The 17,500-nt window shown below is 46.8% G+C and overlaps 1 protein-coding gene across 24 annotated transcripts in view; it reads right to left on the reverse strand.

Annotated features, from left to right (window-relative positions):
• Positions 1-17,500, reverse strand: part of sif (still life) — a 1,051,963-nt gene that overhangs the window by 530,390 nt on the left and 504,073 nt on the right. The gene's annotated exons all lie outside the window — the stretch shown is intronic.

The raw sequence follows: 17,500 nt of genomic DNA on the forward strand, positions 1-17,500 counted from the left end.
CCAGGTCTCCCACTTCCCCAACCCCAATATACCTCCCAGACCACAGTCTTAGAAAAGAAGTTGAAGGTGTGGTATACAAATGCAGATGGAATAACAAACAAGTATGAGGAGTGGCACGAAAGAATTAAAGAGACATCCCCAGACATAATAGCACTCACAGAAACAAAACTCACCAGAATAATAACAGATTCAATCTTTCCATCTGGATACCAAATCCTCAGGAAAGACAGAGGGAGGAGAGGGGGAGGAGGAGTTGCACTGCTCATTAAAAACCAGTGGGATTTTGAGAAAATGGAAGGAATGGATGGCACGGGCGAAAGGGACTACTTAGTAGGAACAATCCAGTCTGAGGGACATAAGGTGATAATTGCAATAATGTACAACCCACCACAGAACTGCAGGAGGCCAAGAGAAGAATACGATGAGAGCAACAGAGCAATGATCGACACACTAGCCGAGGTGGCCAGGAGAGCACACATGGGGGGAGCAAAGTTACTAGTTATGGGTGATTTCAATCACAAGGAGATTGACTGGGAAAACCTGGAGCCCCATGGGGGTCCCGAAACATGGAGAGCCAAGATGATGGATGTGGTACTGGAAAACCTCATGCATCAACATGTTAGAGACACTACCAGAGAGAGAGGAGAGGATGAACCAGCAAGGCTGGACCTTGCATTCACCATGAGTAGTTCAGACATCGAGGGTATCATGTATGAAAGGCCCCTGGGAGCTAGTGATCATGTGGTTCTGTGCTTCGACTACATAGTTGAGCTCCAAGTGGAGAGAGTAGCAGGAATAGGCTGGGAAAAACCAAACTACAAAAGGGGGAATTACTCAGGCATGAGGAACTTCCTTCAAGACATTCAGTGGGAGAGGGAACTGACAGGAAAACCAGTACAAGAAATGATGGACTATGTAGCAACAAAATGCAAGGAGGCAGAGGAAAGGTTTGTTCCCAAGGGAAACAGAAATAATGGGAAGAACAGAACGAGTCCTTGGTTCACCCAAAGGTGTAGGGAGGCAAAAACTAGGTGTACTAGAGAATGGAAAAGGTACAGAAGACAGAGAACTCAGGAAAATAAAGAAATCAGCCGAAGAGCCAGAAACGAATATGCACAGATAAGAAGGGAGGCTCAGAGACAATATGAAAATGACATAGCATCGAAAGTCAAGACTGACCCGAAGCTGTTGTACAGCCACATCAGGAGGAAAACAACAGTCAAGGACCAAGTAATCAGACTGAGGAAGGGTGATGGGGAATTCACAAGAAACGACCAAGAGGTATGTCAGGAGCTCAACAAGAGATTTAAAGAGGTATTTACAGTGGAAACCAGTAGGACTCCAGGAAATCAGAACAGGGGGGCACACCAACAAGTGCTGGATGAGGTACATATAACCAAGGAGGAGGTGAAGAAGCTGCTATGCGAACTTGACACCTCAAAGGCGGTGGGACCAGACAACATCTCTCCGTGGGTCCTTAAAGAGGGAGCAGAGATATTGTGTGAGCCATTAACAAAGATCTTCAACACATCATTTGAAACTGGGCAACTCCCTGAGGTATGGAAAATGGCAAATGTAGTCCCAATTTTTAAAAAGGGAGACAGACATGAGGCACTAAACTACAGACCTGTATCACTAACGTGTATAGTATGCAAGGTCATGGAGAAGATCATCAGGAGGAGAGTGGTGGGGCACCTGGAAAGAAACAAGTGTATAATTGACAACCAGCACGGTTTCAGGGAAGGAAAATCCTGTGTCACAAACCTACTAGAGTTTTATGACAAGGTGACAGAAGTAAGACAAGAGAGAGAGGGGTGGATCGACTGCATATTTTTGGACTGCAAGGCCTTCGACACAGTTCCTCACAAGAGGTTACTGCAAAAGCTAGAGGATCAGGCACACATAACAGGAAAGGCACTGCAATGGTTCAGAGAATACCTGACAGGGAGGCAACAACGAGTCATGGTACGCGACGAGGTGTCAGAGTGGGCGCCTGTGACAAGCGGGGTTCCATAGGGGTCAGTCCTAGGACCTGTGCTGTTCTTGGTATATGTGAACGACATAACGGAAGGGATAGACTCAGAAGTGTCCTTGTTTGCCGATGATGCGAAGTTAATGAGAAGAATCAAATCGGATGAGGATCAGGCAGGACTACAAAGAGACCTGGACAGGCTACAAGCCTGGTCCAGCAACTGGCTCCTTGAATTTAACCCTGCCAAATGCAAAGTCATGAAGATTGGAGAAGGGCAAAGAAGACCGCAGACACAATATAGTTTAGATGGCCAAAGACTGCAAACCTCACTCAAGGAAAAAGATCTGGGGGTGAGTATAACACCGAGCATATCTCCTGAGGCGCACATCAATCAGATAACTGCTGCAGCATACGGGCGCCTGGCAAACCTACGGATAGCGTTCCGATACCTCAGTAAGGATTCGTTTAAGACTCTGTATACCATTTACGTCAGGCCCATACTGGAGTATGCAGCACCAGTTTGGAATCCACACCTAGTCAAGCACGTCAAGAAATTAGAGAAAGTGCAAAGGTTTGCAACAAGACTAGTCCCAGAGCTACGGGGATTGTCCTACGAAGAAAGGTTGAGGGAAATCGGCCTGACGACACTGGAGGACAGGAGGGTCAGGGGAGACATGATAACGACATATAAAATACTGCGCGGAATAGACAAGGTGGACAAAGACGGGATGTTCCAGAGAAGGGACACAGAAACAAGAGGTCACAATTGGAAGTTGAAGACTCAGATGAATCAAAGGGATGTTAGGAAGTATTTCTTCAGTCATAGAGTAGTCAGGCAGTGGAATAGCCTAGAAAGTGACGTAGTGGAGGCGGGAACCATACATAGTTTTAAGGCGAGGTATGATAGAGCTCATGGGGCAGGGAGAGAGAGGACCTAGTAGCAATCAGCGAAGAGGCGGGGCCAGGAGCTGTGACTCGACCCCTGCAACCACAAATAGGTGAGTACACAGACACAGACACACACACACACACACACGTTCTAACACTACATATTCTGTCAATTAGTGAGTAGTGTGTTTACACGTTGTACGGCTGGTGTTGTGTCTGTTGCTACCATGGAACTTATACTCTGTGGGGCGATATTATTATTTTCCTTGCTCCTGAGATACTGGTTTTTCCCGTGTTATGTCAATCCCTAAGCAGGGGTAACTGCTCCTAGTTGCTCTCTGCCCTGTGTAAGTCAGTCCCTAGGCAAGAGTGACTGCTCCTGGCTTACTAGTCTCTAAGCAGGACTGACGACGTCAGTCTCCATTCGGATCTGGTTCTTGTTATTCTACAGTTGTTGATCTACACTGACATTATGAATGTCTCAACTTATTGATATTCTGGCTACTTTTGCTACCACCACCACTACTACTACTACTACCAGCAGCAGCAGCAGCAGCAGCAGCAGCAGCAGCAGCAGCAGCAGCACGTAGCAGCAGCAGCAGCAGCATCAGGAGCAGCAGCAGCAGCAGCAGCAGCAGCAGCAGCAGCATCAGGAGCAGCAGCAGCAGCAGCAGCAGCAGCAGCAACAGCAAAAGTAGCCAGAATATCAATAACTTGAGACATTCATATCGTCAGTGTAGATCAACAACTGTAGTATAACAAGAGCGAGATCCGAATGGAGACTGACTGACGTCGTCAGTCCACTACTACTACTACTACTAGTCGTAGTAGTAGTAGTAGTAGCAGCAGTGTCCTCTGGTCTTCTCTACACTTCTCGTCCCAGTTGTGACTTGACATCATACTTATACTCTTAAATCCCATATTTTTAGACAACCACACTTTATTATTATTATTATTATTATTATTATTATTATTATTATTGGCGAGATTTCTATCAGTAAAACAACCATAACTGAAGTACCATAACTTCTACCATTACCATCACAACCACGGTCACCACCACCACCATAACCACCATCACAATGATCACCATTTCACCACAATCACCATTATACCGACCATCACCATAACGCTGACCATCATTACCACAACAACAAAAACAACCACAACCACACAACCACCACACCACTACCACACAACCACCACACCACTACCACACAGCCACCACACCACCACCACACCACTACCGCACAATCACCACACCACTACCACACAACCACCACACCACTACCATACAACCATCACCACACCACTACCACACAACCACCACACCACTACCACACAACCACCACCACACAACCACCACACCACTACCATACAACCATCACCACACCACTACCACACAACCACCACACCACTACCACACAGCCACCACACCACCAGCACACCACTACCGCACAATCACCACACCACTACCACACAACCACCACACCACTACCATACAACCACCACCACACCACTACCACACAACCACCACACCACTACCACACAACCACCACCACACCACTACCACACAACCACCACACCACTACCACACAACCACCACACCGCTACCACACAACCACCACACCACTACCACACAACCACCACACCACTACCACACAACCACCACGCCACCACCACACCACTACCACACAATCACCACACCACCACACCACTACCACACAACCACCACATCACCATCACACCACTACCACACAATCACCACACCACTACCACACCACCACCACACCACTACCACACAAACACCACACCACTACCACACAACCACCACACCACTACCATACAACCACCACACCACTATCACACAACCACCACACCACTACCACACAACCACACCACTACCACACAACCACCACATCACCATCACACCACTACCACACAATCACCACACCACTACCACACCACTACCACACAAACACCACACCACTACCATACAACCACCACACCACTACCATACAACCACCACACCACTATCACACAACCACCACACCACTACCACACAACCACCACACCACTACCACACAACCACCACACCACTACCACACAACCACCACACCACTATGACACGACCACCACACCACTACCACAACCACCACACCACCACTACCACACAACCACCACACCACTATCACACGACCACCACAACACTACCACACAACCACCACACCACTACCACACAACCACCACACCACTATCACACGACCACCACAACACTACCACACAACCACCACACCACTACCATACAACCACCACACCACTATCACACGACCACCACACCACTACCACACAACCACCACACCACCACCACACCACAACCACACAACCACCACACCACTATCACACGACCACCACACTACTACCACACAACCACCACACCACTACCACACAACCACCATACCACTATCACACGACCACCACACCACTACCACACAACCACCACACCACTACCACACAACCACCACACCACTATCACACGACCACCACACCACTACCACACAACCACCACACCACTACCACACACCCACCACACCACTACCACACAACCACCACACCACTACCACAACCACCACACCACTACCACACAACCACCACACCACTCCCACACAACCACACCACCACCACACCACTACCACACAACCACACCACTACCACACCACTACCACACAACCACCACACCACTACCACACAACCACCACACCACTACCACACAATCACCTCCACTAACATCACACTAAGGTACAGATGAATGCGGGAGAGTGTTGCCATGGCAACAGGGCTGTCGGAAACAGAAAGGCACTGTTAAACCCGAGGCGGCACTACAACCTTGGCATCCTCAATAAATAGTACACCAGGCAGGCTGCCTTGACATGCTCAATATATGGTACAAGGGGAAGACTACCTGGAGTCTGCCTGGAGGGTATTCCAGGGATCAACGCCCCCGCGTCTCGGTCCATGACCAGGCCCCCTGGTGGATCAGGGCCTGATCAACGAGGCTGTTACTGCTGGCCGCACGTAGTCGACGTACGATATATGGTACACGGGACAGACTGCCTTGACATTCTCAATATATGGCACACGGAACAGGCTGCCTTGATATCCTCAATATATGGTACACGGAACAGGCTGCCTTGATATCGTCAATATATGGTACACGGAACAGGCTGCCTTGATATCCTCAATATATGGCACACGGAACAGGCTGCCTTGATATCGTCAATATATGGCACACGGAACAGGCTGCCTTGATATCCTCAATATATGGTACACGGAACAGGCTGCCTTGATATCCTCAATATATGGTACACGGAACAGGCTGCCTTGATATCGTCAATATATGGTACACGGAACAGGCTGCCTTGATATCCTCAATATATGGTACACGGAACAGGCTGCCTTGATATCCTCAATATATGGCACACGGAACAGGCTGCCTTGATATCCTCAATATATGGCACAAGGAACAGGCTGCCTTGATATCCTCAATATATGGCACACGGAACAGGCTGCCTTGATATCCACAATATATGGCACAAGGAACAGGCTGCCTTGATATCCTCAATATATGGCACAAGGAACAGGCTGCCTTGATATCCTCAATATATGGCACACGGAACAGGCTGCCTTGATATCCACAATATATGGCACAAGGAACAGGCTGCCTTGATATCCTCAATATATGGCACACGGAACAGGCTGCCTTGATATCCACAATATATGGCACAAGGAACAGGCTGCCTTGATATCCTCAATATATGGCACAAGGAACAGGCTGCCTTGATATCCTCAATATATGGCACAAGGAACAGGCTGCCTTGATATCCTCAATATATGGCACACGAAACAGGCTGCCTTGATATCCTCAATATATGGCACAAGGAACAGGCTGCCTTGATATCCTCAATATATGGCACAAGGAACAGGCTGCCTTGATATCCTCAATATATGGCACAAGGAACAGGCTGCCTTGATATCCACAATATATGGCACAAGGAACAGGCTGCCTTGATATCCTCAATATATGGCACAAAGAACAAGCTGCCTTGATATCCTCAATATATGGCACAAGGAACAGGCTGCCTTGATATCCTCAATATATGGCACAAGGAACAGGCTGCCTTGATATCCTCAATATATGGCACACGGAACAGGCTGCCTTGATATCCTCAATATATGGCACACGGAACAGGCTGCCTTGATATCCACAATATATGGCACAAGGAACAGGCTGCCTTGATATCCTCAATATATGGCACAAGGAACAGGCTGCCTTGATATCCTCAATATATGGCACACGGAACAGGCTGCCTTGATATCCTCAATATATGGCACAAGGAACAGGCTGCCTTGATATCCTCAATATATGGCACACGGAACAGGCTGCCTTGATATCCACAATATATGGCACAAGGAACAGGCTGCCTTGATATCCTCAATATATGGCACACGGAACAGGCTGCCTTGACATCCACAATATATGGCACACGGAACAGGCTGCCTTGACATCCACAATATATGGCACACGGAACAGGCTGCCTTGACATCCACAATATATGGCACACGGAACAGGCTGCCTTGACATCCACAATATATGGCACACGGAACAGGCTGCCTTGACATCCACAATATATGGCACACGGAACAGGCTGCCTTGACATCCACAATATATGGTACACGGAACAGGCTGCCTTGACATCCACAATATATGGTACACGGAACAGGCTGCCTTGACATCCACAATATATGGTACACGGAACAGGCTGCCTTGACATCCACAATATATGGTACACGGAACAGGCTGCCTTGACATCCACAATATATGGCACACGGAACAGGCTGCCTTGACATCCACAATATATGGCACACGGAACAGGCTGCCTTGACATCCACAATATATGGTACACGGAACAGGCTGCCTTGACATCCACAATATATGGTACACGGAACAGGCTGCCTTGACATCCACAATATATGGTACACGGAACAGGCTGCCTTGACATCCACAATATATGGCACACGGAACAGGCTGCCTTGACATCCACAATATATGGTACACGGAACAGGCTGCCTTGACATCCACAATATATGGTACACGGAACAGGCTGCCTTGACATCCACAATATATGGTACACGGAACAGGCTGCCTTGACATCCACAATATATGGCACACGGAACAGGCTGCCTTGACATCCACAATATATGGTACACGGAACAGGCTGCCTTGACATCCACAATATATGGCACACGGAACAGGCTGCCTTGACATCCACAATATATGGTACACGGAACAGGCTGCCTTGACATCCACAATATATGGTACACGGAACAGGCTGCCTTGACATCCACAATATATGGTACACGGAACAGGCTGCCTTGACATCCACAATATATGGTACACGGAACAGGCTGCCTTGACATCCACAATATATGGCACACGGAACAGGCTGCCTTGACATCCACAATATATGGTACACGGAACAGGCTGCCTTGACATCCACAATATATGGTACACGGAACAGGCTGCCTTGACATCCACAATATATGGTACACGGAACAGGCTGCCTTGACATCCACAATATATGGTACACGGAACAGGCTGCCTTGACATCCACAATATATGGTACACGGAACAGGCTGCCTTGACATCCACAATATATGGCACACGGAACAGGCTGCCTTGACATCCACAATATATGGTACACGGAACAGGCTGCCTTGACATCCACAATATATGGTACACGGAACAGGCTGCCTTGACATCCTCAATATATGGTACACGGAACAGGCTGCCTTGACATCCACAATATATGGTACACGGAACAGGCTGCCTTGACATCCTCAATATATGGTACACGGAACAGGCTGCCTTGACATCCACAATATATGGTACACGGAACAGGCTGCCTTGACATCCACAATATATGGTACACGGAACAGGCTGCCTTGACATCCTCAATATATGGTACACGGAACAGGCTGCCTTGACATCCACAATATATGGTACACGGAACAGGCTGCCTTGACATCCACAATATATGGTACACGGAACAGGCTGCCTTGACATCCTCAATATATGGTACACGGAACAGGCTGCCTTGACATCCACAATATATGGTACACGGAACAGGCTGCCTTGACATCCTCAATATATGGTACACGGAACAGGCTGCCTTGACATCCTCAATATATGGCACACGGAACAGGCTGCCTTGACATCCACAATATATGGTACACGGAACAGGCTGCCTTGACATCCACAATATATGGTACACGGAACAGGCTGCCTTGACATCCACAATATATGGTACACGGAACAGGCTGCCTTGACATCCACAATATATGGTACACGGAACAGGCTGCCTTGACATCCACAATATATGGTACACGGAACAGGCTGCCTTGACATCCACAATATATGGCACACGGAACAGGCTGCCTTGACATCCACAATATATGGTACACGGAACAGGCTGCCTTGACATCCACAATATATGGTACACGGAACAGGCTGCCTTGACATCCACAATATATGGTACACGGAACAGGCTGCCTTGACATCCACAATATATGGCACACGGAACAGGCTGCCTTGACATCCACAATATATGGTACACGGAACAGGCTGCCTTGACATCCACAATATATGGCACACGGAACAGGCTGCCTTGACATCCACAATATATGGTACACGGAACAGGCTGCCTTGACATCCACAATATATGGCACACGGAACAGGCTGCCTTGACATCCACAATATATGGCACACGGAACAGGCTGCCTTGACATCCACAATATATGGCACACGGAACAGGCTGCCTTGACATCCACAATATATGGTACACGGAACAGGCTGCCTTGACATCCACAATATATGGCACACGGAACAGGCTGCCTTGACATCCACAATATATGGCACACGGAACAGGCTGCCTTGACATCCACAATATATGGCACACGGAACAGGCTGCCTTGACATCCACAATATATGGTACACGGAACAGGCTGCCTTGACATCCACAATATATGGCACACGGAACAGGCTGCCTTGACATCCACAATATATGGTACACGGAACAGGCTGCCTTGACATCCACAATATATGGTACACGGAACAGGCTGCCTTGACATCCACAATATATGGTACACGGAACAGGCTGCCTTGACATCCACAATATATGGTACACGGAACAGGCTGCCTTGACATCCACAATATATGGTACACGGAACAGGCTGCCTTGACATCCACAATATATGGTACACGGAACAGGCTGCCTTGACATCCACAATATATGGTACACGGAACAGGCTGCCTTGACATCCACAATATATGGTACACGGAACAGGCTGCCTTGACATCCACAATATATGGTACACGGAACAGGCTGCCTTGACATCCACAATATATGGTACACGGAACAGGCTGCCTTGACATCCACAATATATGGCACACGGAACAGGCTGCCTTGACATCCACAATATATGGTACACGGAACAGGCTGCCTTGACATCCACAATATATGGCACACGGAACAGGCTGCCTTGACATCCACAATATATGGTACACGGAACAGGCTGCCATGACATCCACAATATATGGTACACGGAACAGGCTGCCTTGACATCCACAATATATGGTACACGGAACAGGCTGCCTTGACATCCACAATATATGGTACACGGAACAGGCTGCCTTGACATCCACAATATATGGCACACGGAACAGGCTGCCTTGACATCCACAATATATGGTACACGGAACAGGCTGCCTTGACATCCACAATATATGGCACACGGAACAGGCTGCCTTGACATCCACAATATATGGCACACGGAACAGGCTGCCTTGACATCCACAATATATGGTACACGGAACAGGCTGCCTTGACATCCACAATATATGGCACACGGAACAGGCTGCCTTGACATCCACAATATATGGCACACGGAACAGGCTGCCTTGACATCCACAATATATGGTACACGGAACAGGCTGCCTTGACATCCACAATATATGGTACACGGAACAGGCTGCCTTGACATCCACAATATATGGCACACGGAACAGGCTGCCTTGACATCTACAATATATGGTACACGGAACAGGCTGCCTTGACATCCACAATATATGGTACACGGAACAGGCTGCCTTGACATCCACAATATATGGCACACGGAACAGGCTGCCTTGACATCCACAATATATGGTACACGGAACAGGCTGCCTTGACATCCACAATATATGGTACACGGAACAGGCTGCCTTGACATCCACAATATATGGCACACGGAACAGGCTGCCTTGACATCCACAATATATGGTACACGGAACAGGCTGCCTTGACATCCACAATATATGGCACACGGAACAGGCTGCCTTGACATCCACAATATATGGCACACGGAACAGGCTGCCTTGACATCCACAATATATGGTACACGGAACAGGCTGCCTTGACATCCACAATATATGGTACACGGAACAGGCTGCCTTGACATCCACAATATATGGCACACGGAACAGGCTGCCTTGACATCCACAATATATGGTACACGGAACAGGCTGCCTTGACATCCACAATATATGGTACACGGAACAGGCTGCCTTGACATCCACAATATATGGTACACGGAACAGGCTGCCTTGACATCCACAATATATGGTACACGGAACAGGCTGCCTTGACATCCACAATATATGGTACACGGAACAGGCTGCCTTGACATCCACAATATATGGTACACGGAACAGGCTGCCTTGACATCCACAATATATGGCACACGGAACAGGCTGCCTTGACATCCACAATATATGGTACACGGAACAGGCTGCCTTGACATCCACAATATATGGTACACGGAACAGGCTGCCTTGACATCCACAATATATGGTACACGGAACAGGCTGCCTTGACATCCACAATATATGGCACAAGGAACAGGCTGCCTTGACATCCACAATATATGACACAAGGAACAGGCTGCCTTGACATCCACAATATATGGTACACGGAACAGGCTGCCTTGACATCCACAATATATGGTACACGGAACAGGCTGCCTTGACATCCACAATATATGGTACACGGAACAGGCTGCCTTGACATCCACAATATATGGTACACGGAACAGGCTGCCTTGACATCCACAATATATGGTACACGGAACAGGCTGCCTTGACATCCACAATATATGGTACACGGAACAGGCTGCCTTGACATCCACAATATATGGTACACGGAACAGGCTGCCTTGACATCCACAATATATGGTACACGGAACAGGCTGCCTTGACATCCACAATATATGGCACACGGAACAGGCTGCCTTGACATCCACAATATATGGTACACGGAACAGGCTGCCTTGACATCCACAATATATGGTACACGGAACAGGCTGCCTTGACATCCACAATATATGACACACGGAACAGGCTGCCTTGACATCCACAATATATGACACACGGAACAGGCTGCCTTGACATCCACAATATATGGTACACGGAACAGGCTGCCTTGACATCCACAATATATGGCACACGGAACAGGCTGCCTTGACATCCACAATATATGGCACACGGAACAGGCTGCCTTGACATCCACAATATATGACACACGGAACAGGCTGCCTTGACATCCACAATATATGGCACACGGAACAGGCTGCCTTGACATCCACAATATATGACACACGGAACAGGCTGCCTTGACATCCACAATATATGGTACACGGAACAGGCTGCCTTGACATCCACAATATATGGTACACGGAACAGGCTGCCTTGACATCCACAATATATGGCACACGGAACAGGCTGCCTTGACATCCACAATATATGGCACACGGAACAGGCTGCCTTGACATCCACAATATATGACACACGGAACAGGCTGCCTTGACATCCACAATATATGGCACACGGAACAGGCTGCCTTGACATCCACAATATATGACACACGGAACAGGCTGCCTTGACATCCACAATATATGACACACGGAACAGGCTGCCTTGACATCCACAATATATGGCACACGGAACAGGCTGCCTTGACATCCACAATATATGACACACGGAACAGGCTGCCTTGACATCCACAATATATGGCACACGGAACAGGCTGCCTTGACATCCACAATATATGACACACGGAACAGGCTGCCTTGACATCCACAATATATGACACACGGAACAGGCTGCCTTGACATCCACAATATATGGCACACGGAACAGGCTGCCTTGACATCCACAATATATGACACACGGAACAGGCTGCCTTGACATCCACAATATATGGCACACGGAACAGGCTGCCTTGACATCCACAATATATGACACACGGAACAGGCTGCCTTGACATCCACAATATATGGCACACGGAACAGGCTGCCTTGACATCCACAATATATGACACACGGAACAGGCTGCCTTGACATCCACAATATATGGTACACGGAACAGGCTGCCTTGACATCCACAATATATGGCACACGGAACAGGCTGCCTTGACATCCACAATATATGGCACACGGAACAGGCTGCCTTGACATCCACAATATATGACACACGGAACAGGCTGCCTTGACATCCACAATATATGGCACACGGAACAGGCTGCCTTGACATCCACAATATATGACACACGGAACAGGCTGCCTTGACATCCACAATATATGACACACGGAACAGGCTGCCTTGACATCCACAATATATGGCACACGGAACAGGCTGCCTTGACATCCACAATATATGACACACGGAACAGGCTGCCTTGACATCCACAATATATGGCACACGGAACAGGCTGCCTTGACATCCACAATATATGGCACACGGAACAGGCTGCCTTGACATCCACAATATATGACACACGGAACAGGCTGCCTTGACATCCACAATATATGGCACACGGAACAGGCTGCCTTGACATCCTCAATATATGGCACACGGAACAGGCTGCCTTGACATCCACAATATATGGTACACGGAACAGGCTGCCTTGACATCCTCAATATATGGCACACGGAACAGGCTGCCTTGACATCCACAATATATGGCACACGGAACAGGCTGCCTTGACATCCTCAATATATGGCACACGGAACAGGCTGCCTTGACATCCACAATATATGGTACACGGAACAGGCTGCCTTGACATCCTCAATATATGGCACACGGAACAGGCTGCCTTGACATCCACAATATATGGCACACGGAACAGGCTGCCTTGACATCCTCAATATATGGCACACGGAACAGGCTGCCTTGACATCCACAATATATGGCACACGGAACAGGCTGCCTTGACATCCTCAATATATGGTACACGGAACAGGCTGCCTTGACATCCACAATATATGACACACGGAACAGGCTGCCTTGACATCCACAATATATGACACACGGAACAGGCTGCCTTGACATCCACAATATATGACACACGGAACAGGCTGCCTTGACATCCACAATATATGACACACGGAACAGGCTGCCTTGACATCCACAATATATGACACACGGAACAGGCTGCCTTGACATCCACAATATATGGTACACGGAACAGGCTGCCTTGACATCCACAATATATGACACACGGAACAGGCTGCCTTGACATCCACAATATATGGTACACGGAACAGGCTGCCTTGACATCCACAATATATGACACACGGAACAGGCTGCCTTGACATCCACAATATATGGCACACGGAACAGGCTGCCTTGACATCCACAATATATGGTACACGGAACAGGCTGCCTTGACATCCACAATATATGACACACGGAACAGGCTGCCTTGACATCCACAATATATGGTACACGGAACAGGCTGCCTTGACATCCACAATATATGACACACGGAACAGGCTGCCTTGACATCCACAATATATGGCACACGGAACAGGCTGCCTTGACATCCACAATATATGGTACACGGAACAGGCTGCCTTGACATCCACAATATATGACACACGGAACAGGCTGCCTTGACATCCACAATATATGGTACACGGAACAGGCTGCCTTGACATCCACAATATATGACACACGGAACAGGCTGCCTTGACATCCACAATATATGGCACACGGAACAGGCTGCCTTGACTCTCAGTAGTGTTAAGTCATTATCTTGAAGATTTTTACACCGCTTCTAACCTCATTCTCAGTAATTACTACAATTATCATATAGTGAAGACTGCAACTTACTGAAACGTTAATAATCCTACACTGAACTAAGTTATTACAACTATTATTACCCTTCACTGAATTTGAATATTTAAGAATGTTAATTACTTATTTTATTATTAAGATTCGCCGGTATTCTCCCGGCCCGGGCCTTGTCCAAGTGGTGGCCCGGCCTTGGCTCCCTCTCTAGGGAGTGTCTGAGGCCTAAGTCTCCCATGGGAGGAGGCACAAGTACCTCCTCATCTTTGGGACCAACTGTCCCCAGGCCTAGCCACAAGCTAGGCCTCTCTGGTCTGCCATCCCCGCCCCAAGGGGACTAATGGGAATGACAGTCTTGTGAGCTGCAAGCTCGGGCTCAGGGCACCTACCCTGCCCTAGAAGTGCTGGGTATTGGTGTCGATGTGTTAATTACCCTTCACTAAATTATGTGTTAGGCTAAGTTTATATTTTGGTTACCCCTCCCCCCCCCCAAAAAAAAAGGACAGACCCAAAATATAACTATCTTCACTGAACAAAAAATTAATATGATATTTATCTTTCAGTTGACCCCCACCAAAAAAAAAGAAAGACCAAAAATATAACTGTCTCCGTTGAAAAAAAAAATTAATATTGTATAAAGAAATTATTGAAGAAAATTCACAAAACTTATAGTTAATTACAGAATTCAATAATGATAACTGAATTAAAATTAATTAAAAAATTAAAGTATTTAATTATCATAACTTCGCAAAATTAAAAAAAAACAGTAACTCAACTAAATTTCAAAATTGCAGAATTTAATAGCCATAACAAACATACATTAAAAAATAAGTTAATTAACAGTAACTGAACTAAATTTAAGTTACAAAATTCAATAACGATAACTGAACTAAATTAAAAAATTACCGAATTCAATAACCATAACTGAACTAAATTTAAGAATTAAAACTAAGTAAATAACAATAACTAAGCTAAATTTTAAAATATAAAAAAAAAATATTTAATAACGATAAGTGAACCAAATTTGAAAAACCAGCTAAACAGGGATGGTCGTTATTATTTTGAGTACGGTCATGAGTTACTGAAAAACAAGAGATAATAATCCTAGCACTCAGTTACAACGGTAATTGTTGTCAATTGTAAGACGAGTTATTGCATGCCACAGTAATTACCGTACAACACTCACATTAAATCATCACACACTGCGCTATTGCAGTATATTTTAAGGGATATACAGCGCCTGTGGGGACTGGGGGGGGGGGGCAACAAGGTTTGATGCAAGGAAGGGGAAGGCACCTCTGATGCCTTTGATCATAAGCCTCTGAGAGGTGTGCTCAACGGGGTAAATTACAAGTCTTTGGGTAACTCTTTTAATTTAGTGAAATTAAAGACCAGGTCATGGGTACTGTTACATTACCGTAATTACATTAGTGCAACGTATTTTTAAATTACCTTTGAAGAACAGATCTTAGAGTTATTACCTGTCTTTCCTGACACTCCCTGAGATCAGTTACTTGTTGGGCTTAAAACCTACTGACTGCATGCCATTCCATAGTAATCATCTAATGGTTACATTTATGACCATAAACTTTTACAGGGGTAAGCCAGCGGAAGTCCTCGGTCAGATAACCAAAAGCTCCAGCTATGGGTCATCATATGACTAAGACCGGCGTCAGGAAACACTTGTCCAGTTTCCTGATAAACCTTACCTAACCTAACCTAAACCTTCTGAATGATAATATAAACATGTCGGTCATTAACGCTGCTCGTTATCTGTACACTACCAACCACAGTTTATATACACTTAAACATACACACAGTATATTTCTAGTAAACACACATTTGTGTATACTAGAAATAGCTATATTTTTTTAACATAAAATTCCGCGCAATGCAATGTAAATATTGAGTTGTCCGTCCATGTGACTTAATTTACATTTTCACTAATGCTTATTACTGGGTATAATTCTAGACGTCATACCATGGTAAGTATGATGACTGTACGTTACCTGACCATGTTATGACATATTATCTTCACATAATTCCCTATAAAGGTGGATTCTTTTGCAGGACAATTTTCAGAATCTATTCTAGGTGATTTGCCGGTATTTTTTTTTTCTTATTCGCCGGTATTCTCCCGGTCCGGGTCTTTTCCAAGTAGTGGTGACCCGGCCTTGGCTCCCTATTAGGGGAGTATCTCGAGACCTAAGTCTCCCATGGGAGGAGGTACAAGTACCCCCTCATCTTTGGGACCAAGTGTCCCCAGGCCTAGCTACAGTCCCCGCCCTCACGGGGCTCGTAGGGAGAAGCTAGGCCTCTGGTCTGCCATCTGCCTCGCCCCAAAGGATCTCGTGGGGATGGCAGTCTTATTAGCTGCAGGTGGTAGCAAGCTCAGGCCATTTTGCCGGTATGTAACA

This window comes from Cherax quadricarinatus, chromosome 58 (genome assembly GCF_038502225.1).
Source record: "Cherax quadricarinatus isolate ZL_2023a chromosome 58, ASM3850222v1, whole genome shotgun sequence".
In the NCBI taxonomy this organism is placed as follows: Eukaryota; Metazoa; Arthropoda; class Malacostraca; order Decapoda; family Parastacidae; genus Cherax; species Cherax quadricarinatus.